We start from the raw sequence: 23,547 nt of genomic DNA, 5'->3' as shown, positions 1-23,547 counted from the left end.
TTCCCCTCGCAGTTTACTGCGTTTTACTCTAACTAAACATTCACACAAGGCCGGGGAGGAGACGCACAATGCCTGCTTACAAAGAGCCCCAGAGAAAACGGCTCTGCCAAATGTCGGAGTGTGAGCCCCTCTAATGGCTCTCCGCACAGCAGGGAGCACACGGACAGCAACAGTCGCACGGCGGGGAGAAGAACACATTCAGCTTGTAGAGAAACTGGCGCGCGAAACCTGCGAAGCTCGCTACGCGACACCTCCCTCCTACGAAAAAGAGTGTCCCACTCGTTTACAAGAATCGAATACAAAGGAAGGGCGTGCACACTTGATACAAGGCAATAAAATAAAATCCGCCAGACAGTAACGCGCAACAGGACTAAACTTAATACATCGGCTATTCTAAACAAGGCATGCCAAAACGAACCCGTAAATTATTTGAATTTACATGACACGGGCAGGATGCACAAACATACAGATTTAACAATGCAATCGAAAACTTTACATTGCACTCTCAAAATGTCCGTATGTACAGATTGGCACAAAACACAAGTTGTCTGTGGGAAGGGGCAGTCCAACAGTTACTTTAGTTTGTTCCTTCATCTGCACTGTAGTACTCCTCGGTGTCACTTTCATACCCATGCGTCTTGACCACTTTGGGCTCGGTGTGAGCCCCCGCACGGCCATAATCAGGTGACGACCTGCTGTAAGAATACACCTCAGTCGCACTGTCATCCGACGTTTCGTGATCGTTGGGTTGCACTGTAGGGGACACTGCGCGTTTTGGTTTTCCAGACACATCAACATTGCGCGCGAACTCACGACAACCATTTCCACAATCACTGTCCAGTGACTCGTCATCGGCGTCCTCTTCTGAATCCAGACGAGTGTGGCAGCGCTTCAGACGGCCGACGTTGACGACATCTCGCTTGCGACCGGTGCGATTGACGACCTCCCAGTTGTTCTCTGCCACTTGGCGAAGTAGACGGAACGGCCCGTGGTACCTGTGGAGCAGTTTGGTGGCCTTCCCTTTCGACCGAGAAGGCGTCCACACGTACACGAGGTCTCCCGGATAAAAAACATTACGTCGCCTTGATTCGTATGCCTTTTTGTTCTTCTGCTGCCGCTGCTTCTCACGCTGAGCGACTACTTCGCGGGCCTGTTGATGCCTCCCTGCCGGTGGAATGGGCTGGAGAAACTCGATCGGCTTGTAAGGTGGGGCTTTCCGCGTCTGGCAGTCAGGGCAAGAGAGCACGTAGTTCGTCACCTCTGCGAACATCTTAGGCCAAAAGTAGCGCCTACGTATTTTCTCCCATGTGCGCTTGACTCCGAGGTGGCCTGCCGTTAGATCGTCGTGGCAGCTCCTTAATACCCCAGTCCGCAAGCCTTTTGGTACGACCAGTGCGTCGTAGTCTTCCTCGAATCCTTTCGCCCTCCTGTGCAACACACCGTCGATTATTCGAAAACACCGTGCCGTTCTCCTCAGCGTTCTGACAACGGGTGAATCCGGGTTCTCGAGGTGTTGGATCATCTCCTTCATCCAAGGGTCTTCCCTCTGCTTCCTACCTATATCCACGCGACCCAGCACAAGCAGCGGTGCAAAGTTTTCTTCACTAACCGGTGCCGGTTCATGTGGCAGGCGAGAAAGAGTGTCGGCATTTGCATTCTTCACACCAGGGCGGTGTTTCAGCGTCATGTCGAACTCTTGTAATAGCAGGGACCATCTCATGAGGCGTCCGTTCGGATTCTTGACATTCATCAGCCATGAGAGGCTGGCTTGATCGGTGACCACGGTGAATTGGCTTCCAAAAATGTACGGGCGGAACTGCTTGCAGGCATACACGACAGCCAGGCATTCCTTCTCGGTTGTACTGTAGTTGGTCTCTGCCTTGTTAAGATGGCGGCTGGCGTACGCGACGACATGCTCTCGACCGTCTTCCCTCTGTACCAGCACGGCACCAATGCAGTAGTCGCAGGCATCGGTATGGATTTCGACTGGCTTGCCGGGCTCGAATTGACGTAAAACTGGCGATATAGTCAGCTTTTCTTTGAGCGCTTTCATTGCCGCCTCGCAGGCCGCATCCCACTCAAACGGAACATTCTTTCTGGTCAAGTTAGTCAAAGGCCGGCAAATTAGAGCAAAGTCTTTGATGAAGCGTCTATAATAATTGCAGATTCGCAGGAAACTCTGAACTCCTTTCTTGTTTTTCGGGGCTGGGAGCTTTTCGATCGCGGCTATTTTCTCCGGATTTGGTCTAATGTTGTCGGAGCCGGTGTCAATCAAGTGGGTGGTCTTCGAGTTGTTAATCTCGACTGGGACTGTGAGAAGCTGTTTCTCATTCATCACACATACTGACCGGCTGGGCTGACCACCTAGGCCCGGCCGTTCCCGTTTCCCGAACTGGAGGCTTGATCGGCGCGCACACTTCTTTGCTCGCGGTCTTCGTCTCTCCATCGCTGGCGACAGTTACGAACTATGTGGCCGCTTCGGTTGCAGTAGTTGCACCGTGGCCGTCCGTCGTCGGCACGCGACGTATTTGGGGGCCACGGGGCATGGGCACGAGAGAGTTCTTCCTCGATCCTCGTTAACCGCGCGGATAACGACTCAAGGGAGGTGGCAATTGACTCAAATCTCCTCTCACCTGCGTCCGCTTGTTGTTGCCCGTGGGATGTTGCTGTGAAGGCGGACAGCATGTGAGGCTCTCCGGAGACAAGTGATGCAGGACTCGGCTGGCAGGTAGCATCGATGTATGCTGCAGGGATGGCCAATCTGTGAACGTTATACTCGGTCGTCAGGTAGGCGGCGTGGGCCTGGGTCGAGAGCCCTCGAGCAGTGAGTCCCATCAGCGCAGCTTGGTTGAGGCGCTGCAGTATTTGAAAAAAATCTGCACAAGTGCTCGGGTTGGCGATGATCATCTTCTCCATGGTCGCCGGTTGGAGGCCCCGCAGCAAATGACGCAGTCGATCCTCTTCCGGCATCTTGGCGTCCACCCTCGCACACAGCTGCAGAACGTCATAAAAATACTGCTCCGGAGACTCTGACGGCAGCTGCACCCGGTTTTGAAGTCGTAAATAGGCGATTTCCTTAGCGTGGCGGCTGCTGAAGCAAGTTTTGAGCTTCGCCGCCCATTCGATCCATGAACTTGGCGCACCAGTCAGTAGTTCCGTAGTGTACCATTTTTTCGCATCGCCGTCCAAAGAAATATACAGGAATTTCACCTTTGTTTCGTTGTCCCATGAGTTGAGCGAAGCGACGTGCTCGTAACAGGTCAGCCACTCGGCCACGGACTCCTCCGGGGTTCCCCTGAACACAGGCGGGGCGATAGATGGTCTCGGTTGTGGGCTCGTCATCGTAATGAAGTCTGCGGGCTTCCGGCTTTGCTCACTTCTCAGATTGGGGCGCATTTCAAGTAGAGCGGGGTCTTCGTTACCCCGCACCTCCACCACTTGTAACGAAGCTTACGTCCGGACGGAACGGTGGCTCCGCCGCATCGAAGAAGGGGAACAGCAGGCGTCGATTAGATGCATTGGTCAACTTGATTTATTGAAGATAGATGCGAATTTCTGGTTAAACTTGGAAACTAAGACAGAAATATAAGAGGTCACATAGTAAGGCAGTCAGTCATACCCCGGGGCGTGCAACATCTTTGGAGCGGAGGTCCCGAGCAGCAGCCGGGAGGCAGCCGTTCCTCCCCCGAGTCCCCTCTTCGCGCCAAAAACCCGCTCTTAAATACGTTTGCCCAGGATTCTGGGGACACTTTTAGTAGCCAATCGGAAATGCTGTTGTCGGAGCCAATGACAAGGATTTCTTTAAAACAGAGCAGCCAATAGCACGCCGGTGCCCACGAGGCTGTTTACTCGAGAGCACCGCGTAAAATTCCCCGAAGACGTGCGCATTTCCACTCGGCCCACAGATACAAACACACAAAACGACACCCGAAACACAGGAAACGCAAACCTCGCAGTCGGTGCACCACGCGACCCGCCGTCCGCGCCTTCAGCCCTCGCGGCTCGTCTCCGGCATATCTGGTCCGCCGGGCAGTGTGCCGCCCGAGGCAATCACTTCGCGCGACTCTCCTGCAAACCACAGGGGGTCCGCGCGCCCGCTCTGGTGGCCCGGACGCAGCCGTGGGCGACCTCTTCCCCTCGCAGTTTACTGCGTTTTACTCTAACTAAACATTCACACAAGGCCGGGGAGGAGACGCACAATGCCTGCTTACAAAGAGCCCCAGAGAAAACGGCTCTGCCAAATGTCGGAGTGTGAGCCCCTCTAATGGCTCTCCGCACAGCAGGGAGCACACGGACAGCAACAGTCGCACGGCGGGGAGAAGAACACATTCAGCTTGTAGAGAAACTGGCGCGCGAAACCTGCGAAGCTCGCTACGCGACACTATGCTACAAAAGGTAACAACCAGTTTGCGCAAACGTATTAATTTTTTGGGTTACTTCTCTGCTAAAGTTGCAAACGACTTTTGGACATCATTCGACAAGAGGGTAACTAGTTCGAAAACAGGAAAAAAAAGTTCTTGAAACGCATAACTATGGTGTAGTCATTAGCTCAATGCTCTAATTTTGTTGCCTTAAATATTGGAGCGATCTGTACACTGAGAAGCGAGACAGTTTGCCTTTCTCTTCCTTTCAACGAATTTTTTCTAATAACGAACTTTCGCTGAGGTATCGGCTTCAAACAAACGCCGACGCCGGGTTGTCGCAAAATGATGATCTCACTGCTAACACCGTAAAATTAATTAATCTATTGCGTAGGGGGTGAGACGGTGATAAGCACAATTACAGACACGATCTCGAATCGATTACCAAGCGCAGTAGGTCGCCTCAGGCAAACGTCAACCTTTCGACCAGCCATTCGATGTTTTCATCTTGAACACAATTACAGCTCTTCGGTGCTATTCTAATCGTGTAGATTCAACCCCAACGTCGCCCACCTCTGCAACGCCATCAGGTCGCCCCGGGAGTTACGTAATACATAAAACAACGAACAAACAACTTGCGCTCGACCCCGTTATGCGGTGATAGTGCAGACGTTGTTTTTCTAATAGTTCTTTATTTAATGTTCCCTTCTACAGTTGTTTGTTTGTCCACCATAAAAGAGGGGGGGGGGGGGGGGGGGGGGGGGGGGGGGGTAGGACGCTAGTTAACGCCGCGCGTTACGCCAGCGCAGCTCAAGAAGGCGACGCCAGCGAGGAGGTCCCGCTCGGTGGCGCAAAGCGAGACACGCCGACAGGGGCGCGTCTTTTTCGAGCCAGGAAGTAGTAACACCGCTAGACGGATAAGAGCTTGGGGGCAAAAAGAAGAAAAAGAAAAACGAAGAGTGAGAACGCAGTAATGGCCGGCTGATATACTGCGCGAGAGAGGAGCCACCATTCATTTCGGGGAAAAGTGGACAGCCAGGCCGCCGCCGACGCAAGCAACGCACAGACAGCGCCTTTTTTTTTGCGCGATTTATTGCCGACTCTTCGCGGCTCTTCTTCACCGCCTATTCCTCCGACGCGGACCTATTCTCGTACGATTTCCCCCTGCACCCTCAATTAGGAACAACGAGACGCGACGCCCCCCCCTCCCGCTTTCGGCCAGACAGAAGACCCCAGCGCTCACTCCCTCTCACGGAGTTGCGCAATTTCCATCCCACACCCTGCATATATACATCGCGTTTGGTCGGCAAGCCGGGGCGCCTCTTCACTTTCATAACACCAATGGCTGCCCCGAAACGCTCCTCGGCTCACTCAAACGAGCCGCGGCCTAGCTTAAATTTAAAACTAAACCCGATCGGCGTGCGTCGAGTACACAGACAAGTCGAAGAGGGGGAAGAACCTCCCTTACTTGACCCCCCTCCCCCATATACTCGCGAGCCTGTATCTTCGGCGACGAGCTGTTTGCTTTGGCTAATGACTTGCGCCGGCGAGGGAGCCCCAGAGGGTATCGGGGGAAGACCGCCCAGGAAAGAGCCGCGCGTTGCTCGGGGGGCAGGGCGCGAGCACGGACAAGTCATTTACGGCTAAACCGATTTAGCGGCCGGCCCGCCATTAATTTTTATTCACTAGATTAGAAGCCCGCCCTGTCCTGTAAACACGGGCCTGCGTCGGGAGGGGCTGTTTGCTCTCCCGGTCGCGAGACTTTTTCCTCGGCGTCGGTCCGACGAGGCCGACTGGGTTTCCTTTTGATGCCCCGCCAGTGCCTGTTTTGCGTATCCTTTTTGCTGTCTCCCCCTTTAGTGTGTGCAGTACTTGACCGGCGGCGTGCCCTTCGCTCGCACCCTCCTCCCCTCTTCTCTCCACTCCGGTAGACCACACGCTGCCCGCACTTTCTCTCCCAGCCGGTGCGGCGCGCGCGTGAGCGAGTTGTCTGGCGCCGTTACCTACAACGCAGGACTCCCCCCGATCGAGTAGTGGGCCACGACCCACACTCTGCCGCCGGTTGACTGACACGCACGCTCTGGGGGGAGAGAGCGCGACGCCCCCCTCTCTAAGCAGACCCCGACAGAGAGAAGTCGCGTGGCGGCGGAACTTTTCTTGCGCTTCGCGTCTTTTTGTTGTCCCCCCCCCCCCCCCCCCCCCCTTCCCTCTTCGGCTCCTCGCGCAGCCTGCCTGCCAGCAGTGGTGTCGGAGCCGCTGGTGCGAGACCGGCAACTGTGGTGTGCGTTGCTGCTGCTGCCTCGGCGGCAGCGTCTTCTGCTGTTGCATCCCCCTCTGCAGGCAGCACAGGCGCTGGGGGCGCTGAAGCGTCCCGCCAGCAGCTGCCGCCGGAAAGACCAGCTGGCGCGCCGCCGCGCTCTCGCCAGCCGCACTACAGCGCGTGCCCCGGCGAATGTGGCGCGTGCCGGCACACGCGTCGCCTCCTTTCAGAAAGCGAGAGACTCCCACCGACACTCGCCCACTTTCTCCGCCGGGCTCTCGGACGAAAGAGGAGAAAGCCGCCACCGATGGCGCTGAATGCCTCCACCCCAGACACGCGAGGAGGGAGATCGACGGAGGGATTGTATGCTGCCGCAAGAATAGGGAAAAGAGGGAAACTAACGGGAAGGCAGCAGGGGAAGACGGTGGGGCGGGGGGTGTCTACTGTCCCCCTCGTTAGGCCGATACTACGTTGGCGGCCAGCAACACGCGGCGAAGAGAAGACGGGCTGCCGACAGGGTGACACGCAGATGGCTGCCGCGGTTGCGCTGTCGTACGATAGCAACAGCGACCTCTCTCCGTCTGTGTCTATCATGAGGTGACACAACGACGCGTATATAGACATATAGTCCGCGTCGGTACAAGGGCATCGAAAAAATTAATGGAGAGAGAAAAAAAAATCTAGACAAACAGACCTGTCTTTCGTTCCGTTACACCGCTCGCGTTTCAATCTTTGTTCATTACGTGAACGCGTCTGTGTACGCGGTGTCGTGATGGTAGAACTAGAGAGACGTGATCAAAAACAACCGACGCCGTTTTCGGGAAAAGGGCACCGAAACAACTGCCGCTGACGTCCGATTCGCTCTTTTTCTTTTTATCTCCTTTCCCTCCGATTTCGCGGCGGGGATTGATACCCGTTTCAGCCAGGCCGCGCAATGCCCGGAGAGGGCGTGCGTCGTCAACGAGTCAAAACAGTTCGCCGTATGGAAGCGAATTTCCGAAAAAAAAAATCGTTAATTGATAGATGTACGTAGCAGCAACAGCCGCATATGGCTATTATACGAGGGTATAGAAAAACGAAGAAAGAGGGAAAGAGAAAAACAGTCTTGTCGATGACAAACCTCCCACCGCTACTCAAACGCCGCAAATTCGAGCCTTCCCGCTTATTTTACCGCCCTCCGAACCCCCCCCCCCCCCCCCTTCCCATTCACCACCACCACCAGCGTTTCCCACCTGGTGCTTATGCTCCAAGAACGGCGCGCGTTTTTTTACCAGAATCGAGCCACCTTTGCAGCGGCATTCGCGGGTGAAACACGCCCCCCCTACGAGGCTTTATCCGGAACATATGCCGCCGTCGGCCCGTGTGCCGTACGCGGAATGGCCCCGGGAACAACAGTGTCCGCGACGCCATCTGCAGGAAAAGGCTGCGGGCGCTACATGTGCGACCGGCTATCGCCTGGTGACGCGTTATTTAACAAAAGAAACATATAATACACTTTCTGGGCAAAAAGAAGAAACAACAAACGCTCAGAAAGACATGCGAAGGCCGAACACGGTCGGTTTTCTGCGATTTCTATGCCGAAAAATTATTCCGGTGAAAAGCAGCGCCCCCAGCCGGCCGATCAGCTAATTTTACGGTAAATATTTATGCGCTTCATAACAGTACAGAAGAAATTTGTCACAAGCCTCAATTTATCTGAAGACATCACTGAAACGTGTTCGAAGGAAAAAAGAAAAGAAGGTATTTCAGCTTTCTCGATGCAGCCGGCACATAACTAATCCTCAACAAGTTTCGCTGGCACCGACACGGGCCCGTTTCTTCTTCTTTTTTTCTTTTTTCCAAGCCCTTTGCTCACGTTACGTGGGAGTAACTGCCTACTGTAACAGGTTGGTTTGGTTTGGTTTATGGGGTTTAACGTCCCAAAGCGACTAAGGCTATGAGAGACGCCGTAGTGGAGGGCTCCGGAAATTTCGACCACCTGGGGTTCTTTAACGTGCACTGACATCGCACAGTACACGGGCCTCTAGAATTTCTCCTCCATCGAAATTCAGCCGCCGCGGCCGGGATCGAACCCGCGTCTTTCGGGTCAGCAGCCGAGCACCATAACCACTGAGCCACCGCGGCGGCACCAGTAACCAAGCCCGTTGTGTCGCAAGACGGTGCGGGCAGGGCATTTGTTTTCCTCTAGCCCTATCTAACCTCTGTAACAGTAACCAAATGACACCTTACTTCCTTTTTTTTTACTCCCCTAGAGGCGTATTTGTGTTTACAGTGTATATTCGGTGGTATCATATAAGATCTTCAGTCACACTAGAGGCTACATATTTAAAAGAAAAATCCGTTTAAACGTAAGCGTGCTGTTGGAGAACTGACGAGGATCGGCAATAAAAAATTCGGTATGCATCGAGACATTTCTCGACAAGGCTGATGTAAGACCAACATTAATTGAATTCAGTTGCGTTTTAGTCTCCGGTTGCACAAGCTATAGACTACAAACTTTGTTTAGAGAGGTGCGCTGTTCCTTGGATTGCTCAAACGAGTTGCGAAAGTTGTCCTTCACTTGGAAGCGCTCATGCGAGACAAACTTCCGTTTCCAGTTTATGACTCCGCGAACTTTTTTAAGCGCTTATGAGCCTATTCCTGGCGTGGCTTTACACCTATCACTTTTTTTTTTTCGTTTTGCGTCGCAACCAGCTTTGTTTTGAGACACTCACTGCCCGAAGTCGCAAAGAAATGTGGTGGCGCTGCAGTCACTAGCGGGCTGACGGTAGGCAAGAGGCCAAGGAGAGGGCATGGAGTGGAAGTATTTGGCCAGGGTTTTAGAGGCTGACAGCCGCCGTTTTAGTACAAAAGCACTACTTCACGGGGTCAAACCCAACCAAGAATCTTGTGGCGTCCCTGACCTTGAGGGTGCAGAAAGAAAATAAATATTGCCGCGAACAAGTTTCTAACCCTTGGCGGTGCGAACAGATCATCTTCGCTGGCCACTGCACGACAGCACTATACGATAACGCCGCAGCCGATCCCGCCTCGTGTTAACGTGCAACACACTCTCGCGCTATGCATTGCACATCGTCGTTTTCATTAACTTTCATCTGCGGAGCGGACAGACCTGATCAGCTTAACCTCGATCAAAGCTTACTCTGAGCGGCCAAGACCCCAGCAAAGCAAAAGCATGAGCCAACCAGGCCTAACGCATGCTTTTGCACGTCTACTCTGTTTAACTGCGTTAAAACCCTACCACTTTTTATTTTCTTCAATAGCACGAAATGGTTGCTGCTTTAAGCGTAGCTTTCTCAGTGTAGATACTCCGGCATGGTGCACTGTATACACGGTTGGTAGAGTTGCTGGCATTGATTTCTGCGCTAAAGTCATTGAATGAAATAACTAATATGTGACACACTGTATACTATAGGCGACGTGGCCTTACTTCAGAACAATAGGCAGGAGAAGCGCTGGCGTCTCCTAAGCCGAAGAAAATGTGCGAAAGCCATCTGCGGACACACCTGCCGTGTAGTGCGTTGTCTGCGTTACGCTTAATCGCTTTGTCCTCGACATGCCTCTACAGAGTTTAGCCTCAGAGTTTCCCTTGGTTTACCAACTCTTCACGAATCGGCTGGCGAGCAAAGCAGACTCTTCACGAATCGGCTGGCGAGCAAAGCAGGTGTTTTAATGGAACGCAACGGCTCAGGTCGGAAGATACCACTCTCCTGCAAAGTACGCGTGGTGGACGCAGTTAGAGTAGGATATAACTTTAAAAAACAGAAGTTGCTAACACTGGGCTGCGGTCCGCGGCGTCCTGTATTACTCCGCTGGCCAATCGCAACTGTAAATGAAATCAGCTTTTTAATGTTTGCCTACATCAAACAATCCACGGATCAAAATTCTAGAGCTCATAATTTATTTTCTTGTGATAAGCTTCTTGTGTACGTAACAATAAACGTTTAAGCAGCGGACTACTTTTACATCGCGGAGGAATTCTGTGCGCGGAGGCTGAATGTGGGTGGAGCTTCACAGGAGACTTAAGTTGTCCATCTTAAAGCAGCGCGATACACAGGACGAGAAAAAGAAACAAGAGACTTAAGTTGTATCCGACTATAGAAGCGCCCGTACATGTCTCTGCCTACTTTATGGTGTCCTTTGACCGCCGATGTCATACGCTGGCAAAAACGAAGAAATAAAAGCGCGCTACAGACCGGACAATGCCCGCCCGCAGCTGTCTCCTTGCACACATGTTCGGGATCACACATCGGTTCGAACGACACATCATGCAGTGACAGGAGCCAAACATGCTTTTTCTGCTCTTAGCACACGTCAGAAGGAAACAAGATTCTAGCCTTATTACCAACGTATACTATCAGGGACAAACGTATACCAGACACCCTATGCCGAACTGCACGCGGGCGACACCTAACGGATAATTAGTGTCCTAGTTAATGGATAATTAGTGTCTCCTAGTGTCGAGACCGGCGCACAGCAACGGTCTCGATAAGACCGGTGCAGCGAGGATAAGACCGGACAAATATGAGAAAAACTTACTTAGAGATTCCCTTCACTCGCTTAGGTCTATACAGTTGAACCTCTAGCGTTTTAACCAAGTTGAAGGGGCCAGGCGACTGCTTCGTTATATCCATAGCTTCGTTATAGCCAGTTTTGGCTGAGCTTCCAAGGGGAATGGACATTCTTTCGTTATACCCATTATTTCGTTATATTGAGGTTCGACTGTATCGCATCGTATTCCAGTTCACCGCTTCGGTGCAAATGTGAAAGGGCACGCTTCGCAGCCAGGGTGCGAGTTTCTCGACAGTTATATCATTGCAAAACCAGGGGATTACTTTGTTAACACTACAAAAAAAAAAATACTTTTTTTTTCCACCTTAAAATTGCGTTCCCTTATTTTCTGGTTTTGTCATTCCTAAAACGTTGCAAGTGCTTACAATAATAGCCGCCGCGTTGACTCAGTCGTTACGGCACTCGGCTGCTGTCCCGAAAGACGCGGGTTCGATCCCGGCCGCGGGGGTCGAATTTCAATGGAGGCAGAGTTCTAGAGGCCCGTGTACTGTGCTCGTTAAAGGTCCCCAGGTGGTCGAAATTTCCGAAGCACATCACTACGGTGTGTCTAATAGCCTGTGTCGTTTTGGGACGTTAGACCCCCAGAAGCCCATAAAAAAATCTTACAGTAATATTGCAGAGTTTTAATGCAGTGCCGTTGAAACTGAGCGTCGGCAGTTAACCTTTTGTATGGGCCTGCATCGAAGCCTGACCAATCGCCTGCCGTGGGTATACACGTCCCATTTCCACTGAGGCAACAAGAACAACCGAAGCCGCTCATACAACGAACAGAGGAGACGAAGTTGCACACTTGGACATGGCAGCAAATACAAGTCGAGGCTTGCGCATAAAGACGACTACCTCCTTCCGCGCCGTAGAAAGAAGAGGATACACGCAACCCGTTTGTTACAACGACGCACGGAAGTAATCAGCGACGCAGCGTCCGCGCCAGCCGAGTAGTTCTGCGCGTTCTTACTTTTTACGACGTCGGCGGATATGAGCGAATTTCCCGCGCAAGCTTCGCGGCCTGTCCACCTCGGTGGAAGAACCCATTCCTCTCTTTTTTACGACGGCGATCAGCGAATGTCTGACCTGCCTCGCGACCTCTGCCGACTCACTCCCCGCTGACTCTCTTTTTTATTCCCCCTTCCATTTCTTGGCGCTCTTTTACTCCCCAAGGCTCACGCCCTCGGTTCGTTCGTTCTTCGCCGGTCTTCGAACCCAGAGGAGCAGTTTTGTCTCCTTCAGACGACCTGTCGGCTGCTGCTGCTGCTGCTGCTTCTGTTGCGTGTGCGGCAGAAAAGTCACCGCGCAGACGAAAGAAAAAGAGTGAAGACACGGCTCGTCCTCCATTTTTCAGCAAAAGGAGAGTAAGTCCCTTTCGGCAGGGTGTTCTAGATGAACTGTCGGACACGCGGGGAGACAGAGAGAAAGAGAGAGAGGGAGACAGCCGGCGAGAGCAGCGTGAAGCTGAATGTTTGCTCTGTCAACACCGAACCCGGTTCCCTTAGGACGCCGTTATAGGCAGCAGACAGCGAAGAAGGCGCTTGCTGCCTTGTGATTACATCATATCCCCTCCGACCTCCGCCGCTTTCCCAGTCTTCATTCATTCTCACGTCCTGACCCGCCGGACAGAGGTCAACAATGACTACTTTTTTCGCAGACTGATGATGGAGCGTTCAAGTGTTGGTTTAGTTTAGTTTAGTTTAGTTTAGTTTATGGGGTTTTAACGTCCCAAAGCAGCTCAGGCTATGAGAGACGCCGTAGTGGAGGGCTCCGGAAATTTCGACCACCTGGGGTTCTTTAACGTGCACTGACATCGCACAGTACACGGGCCTCTAGAATTTCTCCTCCAAAGAAATTCCAGCCACCGCGGCCGGGATCGAACCTGCATCTCTTAGGTCAGCAGCCGAGCACCATAACCGCTGAGCCACCGCGGCGGCCGTTCAAGTGCGAGACGATACCCAAGCAGCACAGGCAACCGGCCCAATATCGCAAATCGATGGTTAAAATCTGGTCCTTCGTATACCGTCCTTTGCCGATACATTTCCAATATTGGTCCCATTAACTGCGCTGATGGGGTAGGGGAAAACATGCGCGTGCGAGACTGCACGAAACGTCCATGCACTCTACGCTTCGAACACCGGACGAGGGATACGAAAACGTCTTCCCTCTTCTTTCCGAACGACGGAATCCGACGTGGGTCGCAGAGTCGGGGTTGTCTTCGAGTGCCCGGGTTAGAACCCGACCACGGCAGCCGCGTTTCGATAAAGGCGGAACGCGAAAAAGGCGCCCCGTGTGCTGTGCGACGTTAGTGCACGATAAAGATTCCCAGGTGGTCGGAATTGAATTACTCCGGAGCCGTTCATTATACCGCACCTCTATTCCTTTCTTCTTTTCACTCTCGCGTTCCTGCCTTATCTCGCGGCGCGGTTGAGGTGCCCACTGAGAAATGAGACAGCTACTGCGCCTCCCATTTCTTGAAAAGCAGTCTGCTAAAACCACAGCTATTAGCCGATTGGCGCACAGTGCGAAATCGGCCGCGAATGGCGAGACCTGTATTGCGTTTCTCGGTCTCTTCCAGCTTATAAATGCTCCGTTGCCAGGGCACCACTACAGCGTGGTGCTCTACACTCCAAACACAAATACGCCTATATGGGAGTAAAAAGAGAGTGAGCTGTCATTTAACGCACTCCCTTTTATAAAACGGAGTGCGCTAAATGACAGTTTACTCACTTTTTTTTACTCCTTTCTGATTAGAGTGTATAGCGATACAGGATAATTTCAATTCGTCCCCGCTGTACTCTTAGTAAGCCCCGTCCATGCGCAGGAATCGTGCTCAACAGCGACTTGCACAGGACTCGGAAGCATCCTCCAGATGTCGCCACCTTGCATATTGCTCGCTCAATAAGTGCGCTCTGGGCTGCGCGCGAGCACCAAATGCCGGCAGTGGACGTATGTACGCGCACAATCTGGTCAGGAATTCGAACACACGGAACAACGACCCAAACAAAACCGGGCCAGAAAGGCCTAGCTGCCAACGCAAGCAGATCTAGGATTGGACCGGCCGGTTTAAGGGAAAAAGACTGACGAAGACGAAACACAATGGGTGGCACGCAGCGCCAATTTCTCGGCTTTCTCGGGCGCAGCTGGAGATCCTCTCCCATGCTGTGGACGGCGAGATCAAAAAGCCGCCCGTACCACCAGTACCCCCCCGTTCTCCGAAGACCGTGCCCTCGGCGAGCCGACAGGGGGATCCGGCACCATGCTGAAAAGGCCACTCTGTGTGCGCGTTATCGGCCGCGGCGAACGCGCAAACGAACGCTATCAGCGCCGTCCGCGCGAAACATATGAGCACGTTCACCCCCCCCCCCCCCCCCCCCCCCCCCGGAGACGACCGCGACGACACACTCCGGGTTACCTGTTCCCTCCGAAAGAGAGTTTTTTTTCTCTCGTCCCGAAGCACGCAGTTCCTGGGAGCGCTGCGCATATAGACCGTTTACAGAGAGCAGTTTGCTCTGTCCACGACAGATGCCGCCACTAGGAGGTCTGCCACTTCTGGCCTTCGAAGCCGGCGTTAGCAGCATCACCGCCCAGTTCGAAACGTTGTTGCGCAGCTTGTGTACGAACGTCAAGTGACAACCCAGCTGTGATACGGATGTCATGCGTATTGTTGAATTAAGTTAGCTGTTTGTTGAATTTAGCTGTTTGTTGAATTAATATCTAGATCTCATATCCCTGCGGTGTAGTGTCGGAAAAATAGACGCGCTTGTTACATAAACGAAACCGCGAAGCAATTACCGCCGTTTTTGGAGGAGATGTCTTGCGAGTTCATGCTGCTTCCAAGCAGAACAGAACGGTAATGTGTTGTTCCACGAAAACAATAAACATCACAAACGCCGCGCGCCAGTTCAATTCAGCGCCAGCAGTAGCTGCGGGAATTGCAGAACGAGCGTACGTATGCCTGTAACCTTTCTCACCTTCGACAAACACTGATCCAATACATAGAATGATTGGTGCTTTTTCATACCTTTGCAATAAGTGCTTCCTTGGCGTCGGCACGGTGCTCACTAATCTGTCGCGCCTACTTAACGCTAGCACGGTGGAAGCGGCGAGTGGGCGTTCGCAAAAGTCCTCAAAGGAGGCGTTTCGTCATGCAATTCTGTCGCCCAGTGCAAAGCTCTACAGAAGTGCTCTAATGCACGGGACAGCGGTGAAATTTATCATTACAGGACTTCGAATATTCCAGCTTATTCCGACTGCTGACATCTGCGGGTGCTGAACTCCGAGCAGTTTTCAGTTTTACTTAGCAAGAGAGCACGGTCGAACGTCGCTGAGCTTCTGAAGAGGTCCTTGAAAAACATCCGTACTCTTCCTTTGCAAGCAGGAATGTTAACAGAGGATAAAGTAAATATCTGGACTATCGGCCGACCATCACACGCACGCGGACGTTCGGCTGTAAGTCGCGTGCACAGTGCTGAGCAGCGAGCGTTCTTGATAGCTGTGAACACATATTCCTCCATTCGGCAAAAATATGGAGCTCTACAAAGCACGCTTGCAGACACTGGCCCGCTTGTAATCTGCAGTTCGACAACAAGTTATGCGGTCCACAAATATTGTTACAAGGTGAATTGATTGAATAAATATGAACGCGCAGGTAGCTGACCGCAGTCTGTTGACACATTCGAGCCGATGCCGGCAGTCTGAAGGAGACAAGTAAGTCAGCTGGTTGAAGCAAACATTTTCCAGCACCAACACGTTCTATGCGCACTCACAAGAAATTTTCGTGCCTCCGGCAGCTCGTTATCCACAGCGAGAGCCGGAGAAGCGTCTTGCAGCCGGGCACCAGCGCGCCGGCAGCCGTCGAAACGAGAAGGCCCGAAGGCCAGCGATGGCGGAATGGTCATGTGACCAAATATGGCGGCGTCCATGCTCCCACGCTGTAAAGCGTCTATACACTTCGCTGCACTAGGAGCTTTCGAGGTGTCGTTAAAAGGGGACAGACACCGCGGACTATTTGGTGCATGGTCGACTTCCTCAACGCCTCGAGGAAGCTGTGATGTGGTGAGGTCTAACAGTAACGGAAGAAACAAAAAATGGCAGTGGCTTGGTTCAGCTATGCCAGGATATACGTAGCGAGAGGTATATATCCCTGGTTACGTCAAGTTGTTTTGCTTATCTTCATGGCAACTCGGCTCTCCTCGGTCGGAGACGAGCGGCGTCTGCTCCGCGGTCGGCGCAACGGCGCACCAGCTGCGCGGCTCTGACGTCACTCGGCTCCTCGCGCATGCGCAGAACTGGCGACCGACAGCCACAGCGACACGGCGAGACTGCGGGTAATGTAGCTCTCGCTACAAAAAAAAAAATATTGCTATAGTATTACGGTCGTATATCTCGTTACAAAGAAACGGTTTATAACGAAATAATGGATATAACGATTTCCCTTGGAAGCTCAATCAACACGGGCTATTACGAAGATACAGCTATAGCGAAGTAATCACCGGGCCCCTTCAACATCGTTATAACGATGTTCAACTGCATTTCTTTGCACATGTGTGCGTATGAGCGGACCAGGACACTGCCAGCATCTACCCATGTTGCCAACTCGCACGCTGAAGGAAAAAAACAAAACCAAACATACAAAAAACGACTTGCCGGCTTGCCCTCATCCCTACTAACACGACGCAGACGTACGCGGAGGTATGGAAACGGGACAACGGGGCGGACGAGAGTACGGGGAGGTCGCGCCCTTTGACCTTCCCGAACAACGCTTCCGCGCCGCGTTGGGCCGCCGTAATCACTCGACGGGGAACTTAGCGGGACTTTTCGCCCCGGCAGGGAGGAAACAGTCGGAAAGCCGAGTAGCTATACGAGACGCGACAGCCCAGAGGCAGCCGTGCGAGGCAGCCGGTTCGAACCAGCTGTGCGCACTGCTGTTGAATGCAGGCGCGAGTGTATGCCTCGCTGATCGCAAGTTGTAAGCGGGCTCCAAAAAAATAAGTGAATAAATAAAAGCGAAAATAAAGACCGAATGCAAACATGACGTGGTGGAACACCTGAGGACAATCGAGCGTGGGTGGCGAACGGCCGTACTCGGTGCCGAAAGCGATCGAGTTCAAGGTGACCGCACCGCCAACTAACGAGCACTGTAGTCTTTCTCCAGCGGGGCTCTGGGGATTCGTATAGAAACAATGCAGCGCAGAAACGACGAAGATAAAAATTTTACTTTAAATATATCGTAATCATCCTCAGTTACTGTGCCTGCTCCTCTGGTGTACACAGTAAATACTAAATTTTCAAAACAGTAAATTTCATTCTTATTTCAAGTGTACTGATAACATATACTCTTTACAGAAGTATACAAGTACTTCCGTACAGTTACTAAAGTGACGTTTACCGCGTTATGACCACAAAAACGCTATATACTCGCTGAAAACGAAGCATTCATAAGGCAGAAAAAAAAGAAAGGCAGGCGTCGCCATCATCGGCCGATTTCACAAATATACATGGTGTTTCACCTAAGACTTTCTGAAATTTTTAAAAATAAGCTATTTGAATTAGATGCGCACTTTTTCTGGCATAGCATTGTCAGTGGTGTAGTACATCATAATGCAGCTAAGATGTGCTAACTAGCAGGCTTGTTAACCAATATTTAATAGTTAACTTTTAAACTATTACCGTTGGGCTCCTTAATTATTGAGAGGCATGTAGCCCACCGTAAGTGATGTCCATATCCGTTTTTAGAATTTCGAGAACGCGATTATCCTCGGCGCTGTGGCCCAACAAATTTTGGCTATTTCGACGAGTTACGTGCACTGGAGAGGTTGCTTTGCCTGCAAGCTTCTCAAACCGCATGTATTTTGGCGCGATGTAGGCGAAATTTGTTGGGCCACAGCGCCGAGGATAATTGCGTTCTCGAAATTCTAAAAACGGATATGGACATCACTTACGGTGGGCTGCATGCCTCTCAATAATTAAGGAACCCAACGGTAATAGTTTAAAAGTTAACTATTAAATATTGGTTAACAAGCCTGCTAGTTAGCACGTCTTAGCTGCATTATGATGTACTACACCACTGACAATGCTATGCCAGAAAAAGGGCGCATCTAATTCAAATAGCTTATTTTTAAAAATTGCAGAAAGTCTTAGGTGAAACACCCTGTATGCTGTATACACTATGTGTGTATCGAAAGTTTTTGTTATTGTTTATGCGGATCCCAGAGGCGAGGCTAAACCATCATTCGCTTCAAAACTGCGATCACGGAGTCCTTTTCGGTGTATACACGTCGCGGTGTATACACGTGTATACACGTGTAATCGATCGGCGGGAAAAAAAAATTTTTAATGTAATTTTCTCTGCCATTAGTGCATCCTTTGTTGCCGGACAAACAACACTGTCTGCTTTTTCTATATTTATTGTTGGAAATAATAGTCCCTTACCTTTTCACTACAGACGCTTCTACTATGAAAAAAAAACGCGATAGCGTAATAGGTTAATTCCCATATATGCAGAATTGGCCATTCACTATTCCACTGCCTGACCTTCCGGCGCAGCCGCGTGCTACTGCGCATGTGCGCCGCCTCCTCACCGCCGCTACTACTGCGCGCTCGCCTCCTCGCCACCGTTTGACCATTCGTTGTAGCCGGTGTTTACGCATGTGGAAGGAGGGCTATATAATGCGCTTGCCCACACCGTTATCGTGGTGCTCCCAGTGCGTTGTGCGCGAACTGCGACAGCCATGACGTCAAACAAAGCACAACTGCAGCTTTTCGCTTGTATATCCGGGCTTAACCAGAGCTAAGCCACTGCCAATTTTTTTTTTTTTTTACGGAAGAAGCTTTCCAATAAAGTCTGCTGCATTTCCCGCACAGTTAACACGAGTGGTAACGTTCGAGCGAAGTGCCGTTATAAACATTCTATTGCACAGGTGCAGTTGGTATTACATACAGGAAGCGAAGGAATGATGTCACTGACTAAATAAAAAAAAACACTGAAAGTGGCTTAGCTCGGCTATGCCAGGATATGCGTAGCGAAAGCTAGTTATTAGACATGCAACACAGCTGGCGAAGCGACCACAACAACGAGGCAAGCGGTGTGACGTCATAACAAACGGCGGCGGCGGCTCCGCGGTGATCGAAGCGCGCGGTGTGACGTCACGCCAGATGGCGCGACGAGCGCGCGTTAGCGGCCTCTGCCAGCTGCGGCGGTTGCTAGGCAACGGCTCAAGGTCGGTCTCTGTGCCTCCTCGGAGCACCGCCACAGCGAAATCGCAAGTTCGTGGCCAATGCAGCTTCTGCTACAAAATTCCCGTCAGTTGCTGCACTTCTTTTCAGTCACGATACCTGACTGGACGCAATAAGTAATAATAAAACTCGTTCAAGGACTTCTCCCCGGTGTTTGTCCAGTTTTTGAAACCAAAATTTTTCAACAGCACGAAGCACTCCGAGCAGTCGCAATAAATAGAACTGCAACCAAGGAGGAGCAGGAGAAGGAGCAAGAGGAAATGCAGGGAGGTTAACGGCAAGAAGAAACTGGTTTGCTACCCTGCACTGAGGGGGAAAGGGATGAGGGGATACAAAAGCCAAGGGAGAAATGGGAGTAACAGGAAAATTAAGTCAGTATGCGAATCAGTAAGAGTGAGGTACAGTCACAGCCTATCGTGCAGGTCAGAAGTTCGCAAGAAGCGGAGCAGTGTCTTGGAGGCGTTCACCACCAACGATCACCGCGACCAGTGGCCGAGAATCATCTCAGTCAGCGGGCGTGGATCTATAGACGCTCCAGCGCGTGGCAGAGAGACTGCCTTTCGGCACTGTATGCGGGACATTAAAAAAGAATATGGGCTATAGCCTCGTCGCACCCAGATGGCAGATGCAGAGTTATTAGCCATCTCGATTAGGAAGAAGTAATATGTTGTTGAAAGCTATACACCAAGCCACGGAACACGTAGCAGAGTTGCTTCACGTTGTGGTAGGCCAGGTGGGAGCCGGAACTTCAGGTCAGAGTCCAAGGACAGAGGACGTGAATTGGAAAACTGACCGGAGTTCCAAGAGGCAAACGTGATCTCTGCGCAATTAGTGCGTGAAGCCTACCCGCTGCGTCTGCGCTCGAAATGGGGATGGACACACAATCGCCGTCGTGTTGAGCAGTCCGCGCGGCGATTGACTGCGATGCCGCTATGTCCCAGTATAGCTATTGGTAAATAATATCCCTTTATATGGACGCCATAGTGAGCCCAAAGGGGGTTGTAATTGTTATGGAAAGTATATATAGCAGCGACAACAGGGGAAGAGGGAAACGTCTTGTCTTAGCGCTCTAACATCCACTTTCAGCATGCACCAGCCCCTTATCAGCCCTTTTCTGTAATTAGAATCTCCGTAAAGCTCTGTCTTCACACTATATCTGAAGGCGAAATTTGGCATTCGCCAATTACACTCGCGTTACTTTGACTCGCAAATCAAGACGAGTGGCACGAAGCGATAATGCGCGTTTCTCGAGCCTCATTACACGACACACGACTCAGCCGTCACAACATGCATGGATGGCGGCTCGCCCCCAGCATTGTGTACGGCTGAGGGATTCAACGGGAACGAATCGAAATGGTTTTCTTTTTCCTTCTTCTTTCGGCGGAAGCCATCTCCTCGGCTCGGCCTGGTCACGTCCGCTTACGCATCGGCCGCTGGCGAGCCGAACATAACCGAGCGAACGTGACCAAAACACGTTAGGTATGACTACGCGTACCGCTCGAGCACGCGCGCCTACATGCGCAGTACGCGAAGGCTGCTCATAAAGCTGCCGCTACGCGTTTCTTCCATTTTGAAGTCTTGTACAGAGACCCAGAAAAGTCCCTAGCCGCGACAGAACGGACTGAATATAGTTCCTGCGTACTTCAATTAAAGGGAGACTCAGGAGATCGTGGTTTAGGTATTGGTTTATTGGGGTTTAACGTCCCAAAGCGACTCAGGCTATGAGGGACGCCGTAGTGAAGGGCTCCGGAAATTTCGACCACCTGGGGTTCTTTAACGTGCACTGACGTCGCACAGTACGCGGGCCTCTAGAATTTCGCCTTCATCGCGAAATTCGGCCGCCGCGGCCGGGATCGAACCCGCGTCTTTCGGGTCAGCAGCCGAGCGCCGTAACCACTCAGCCACCGCAGCGGGGCGTAGACTCAGAAGAATCCATGCAATTGTTGTTCACAGTAAACTTGGAACTCAGTAAACTTGGAGTTGGAATTCGTCGCCGAGAAAATACGATTTAAAAGCCTCACCAACACTCGGTTCGAACTTGTGATGTCGTTACTTACGGGTTGTCATCGTTTTTAAGTCGAAGGCTCTTTTTAATGGCTCCCTTCAGCAGCCTGGTGTCCTCTTTGAGTATCACTTAGCAGACACGGACACTGTAGGACAAGACACGCACGGCCTAACTTTAACGAAGCCGAACGAACTGACTTGATGCATGGTCGGGAGATAGCGTGTTTGATTCGTGACCCAAGGGTCACAGGCTCAGTCCCCATCTAGTTGGCCCAATTTTCTTCTCACCATAATTAATTTACTTCACATTCATACATGGCATAATAACGTTTGAGTCACGTTGCGAGTCAATTTATCTAACATTTTAATCACTTTCCAATTCCTCAGCTCCACGTGTGACGTCACGATCCTCTCGACCAATCCGATTTTCGCGTCATGCCAACTACGACGCCGGGTTCTCCGGTGAACTGGACCCCTAAAGCTACCGCGTCAATACGCGGTTCCCAGCCAGGGCGAGGCTTGGCAATCCCGGCTACAAACCCGAAAAAGCAAGGAAAAACGAGGTCAACGGCGATAGGGCAGAAAGTGTACTGAGTTCTGGCGGCGTTTGAGCCGTCACAAGCCATAGGCAGTTGCGGCCACCGCCACTGCGCCAACGGGCTCCACGTTCCCCTTCCTCTCCGCGAGAGCCACGCGAGAATCTCAGATAAGCCTGATAAGAACGGAGCTCCTCACCACGGCCGCTCGATCTCTCCTGCCCGCACTATGGCGCCATCACTGCCTCGACCGCGCACTTTACCTCGTAAAAACGAAACTTCTCCAGCCGCGCGGCTAGTCGTGCATCCCCGAACACGGGCGATCGTTCGCGGAAGCATTTAGGCGAGCCGTTATCTTACGCGCGGAGTCGTCAGAAAATTGAGCAACAACACGCACACTTCCAAAGCCGCCGAAAAGCACGCCAGATAACCAACCGAAAGCAGCGGGAGCTCGACTCCGGTGATGTTTCATACGGCACCGCCGCCGCATGCAGCTAAGTACGCATGGCGAGCTGTGTCGGCTGGTTTGGTTTCATCGTCATCATCATCAGCCTGACTACGACTGCGCCCACTGCAGGGCAAAGGCCTCTCCCACGTCTCTCCAATTAACCCTGACCTTTGCCAGTTGCGGCCACCGTATCCCCGTAAACTTAATTTCATTTAAGGACCAGCGGTTACCTTGCCTTCGCATTACATGCCCTGCCCAAGCCCACTTCTTCCTCTTGATTTCAACTAGGATATCATTTACCCGCTTTAGTTCCCTCACCCACTTCGCCCGCTTCCGATCTCGTAACGTTACACCTATCCTTTTTCTTTAAATAGCTTGCTGCGTTGTCCTTAACTTACGCAGAACCCGCTTCGTTAGCATCCACGTTTCTGCCCCATAGATGAGTCCCGGTACGATACAGCTGTTGCATACCTGTTATTTTTTTGTAGCAAATACGGTGCATAATGGAAATTCGGTTCACTGTACTTCTCAGAGTATCTCCGCCGGCCTTCACACAATACTGCTGCTCTCACTGGGATCGAAATAATGCGAGGCGCGGCCATTACTTCAGACAAGACTACAGAAGGGCACGATTAAACTATTAAACTACCGGGAGGAGAGTCCGATGGCTACAACAGACGGTTATTTCTACTTAGCGACGTCGAGCGAGTATTGTAACGGGAACTGAGCGACACGCGGAAAAAAAGGGTCCGGGCGAAGCGATTTCCCGCACATGCCATTTGCGAATCCATAAGCCGACGCACCTTCCTCCCCGACATGCGCTCTGCTGCGGGGAACAGCAAATGACGCGAAGCAACGCCACCGCGCGCACATTCCTCGCTGGCCGAGCGTATAAATCATCGCCACACGCGAAGGAGACGTCGACGCTTCTGCATGGAGCTCCGCGAACCGCTTTTCTCTTTTTTCTTCCTCGGTTGCGCGTGCATGTTCGAGAGCGTGTATATGTACAGTGCACACGCGTTCGACGGAATACGAGCCGTCGGAGAGGTCAGGCGGGGCCAATGGCGCGACGCTTCTGGGAAGGTCGCGTCTGTGTGCGCACCTTCTTCGCCGGAAGAGTCGACCCGGAAGCGACCGAAGCGC

General features: G+C 52.0%; 1 protein-coding gene across 7 annotated transcripts in view; it reads right to left on the bottom strand.

The window, feature by feature from the left end:
* Positions 1-23,547, bottom strand: part of LOC149330846 (protein kinase C-binding protein NELL2-like) — a 91,897-nt gene that overhangs the window by 41,771 nt on the left and 26,579 nt on the right. The gene's annotated exons all lie outside the window — the stretch shown is intronic.

This window comes from Amblyomma mixtum, chromosome 9 (genome assembly GCF_055824585.1).
Source record: "Amblyomma mixtum isolate Tamu chromosome 9, ASM5582458v1, whole genome shotgun sequence".
Lineage (NCBI taxonomy): Eukaryota > Metazoa > Arthropoda > Arachnida > Ixodida > Ixodidae > Amblyomma > Amblyomma mixtum.
This window is presented reverse-complemented; position numbering and strand designations above follow the sequence as displayed.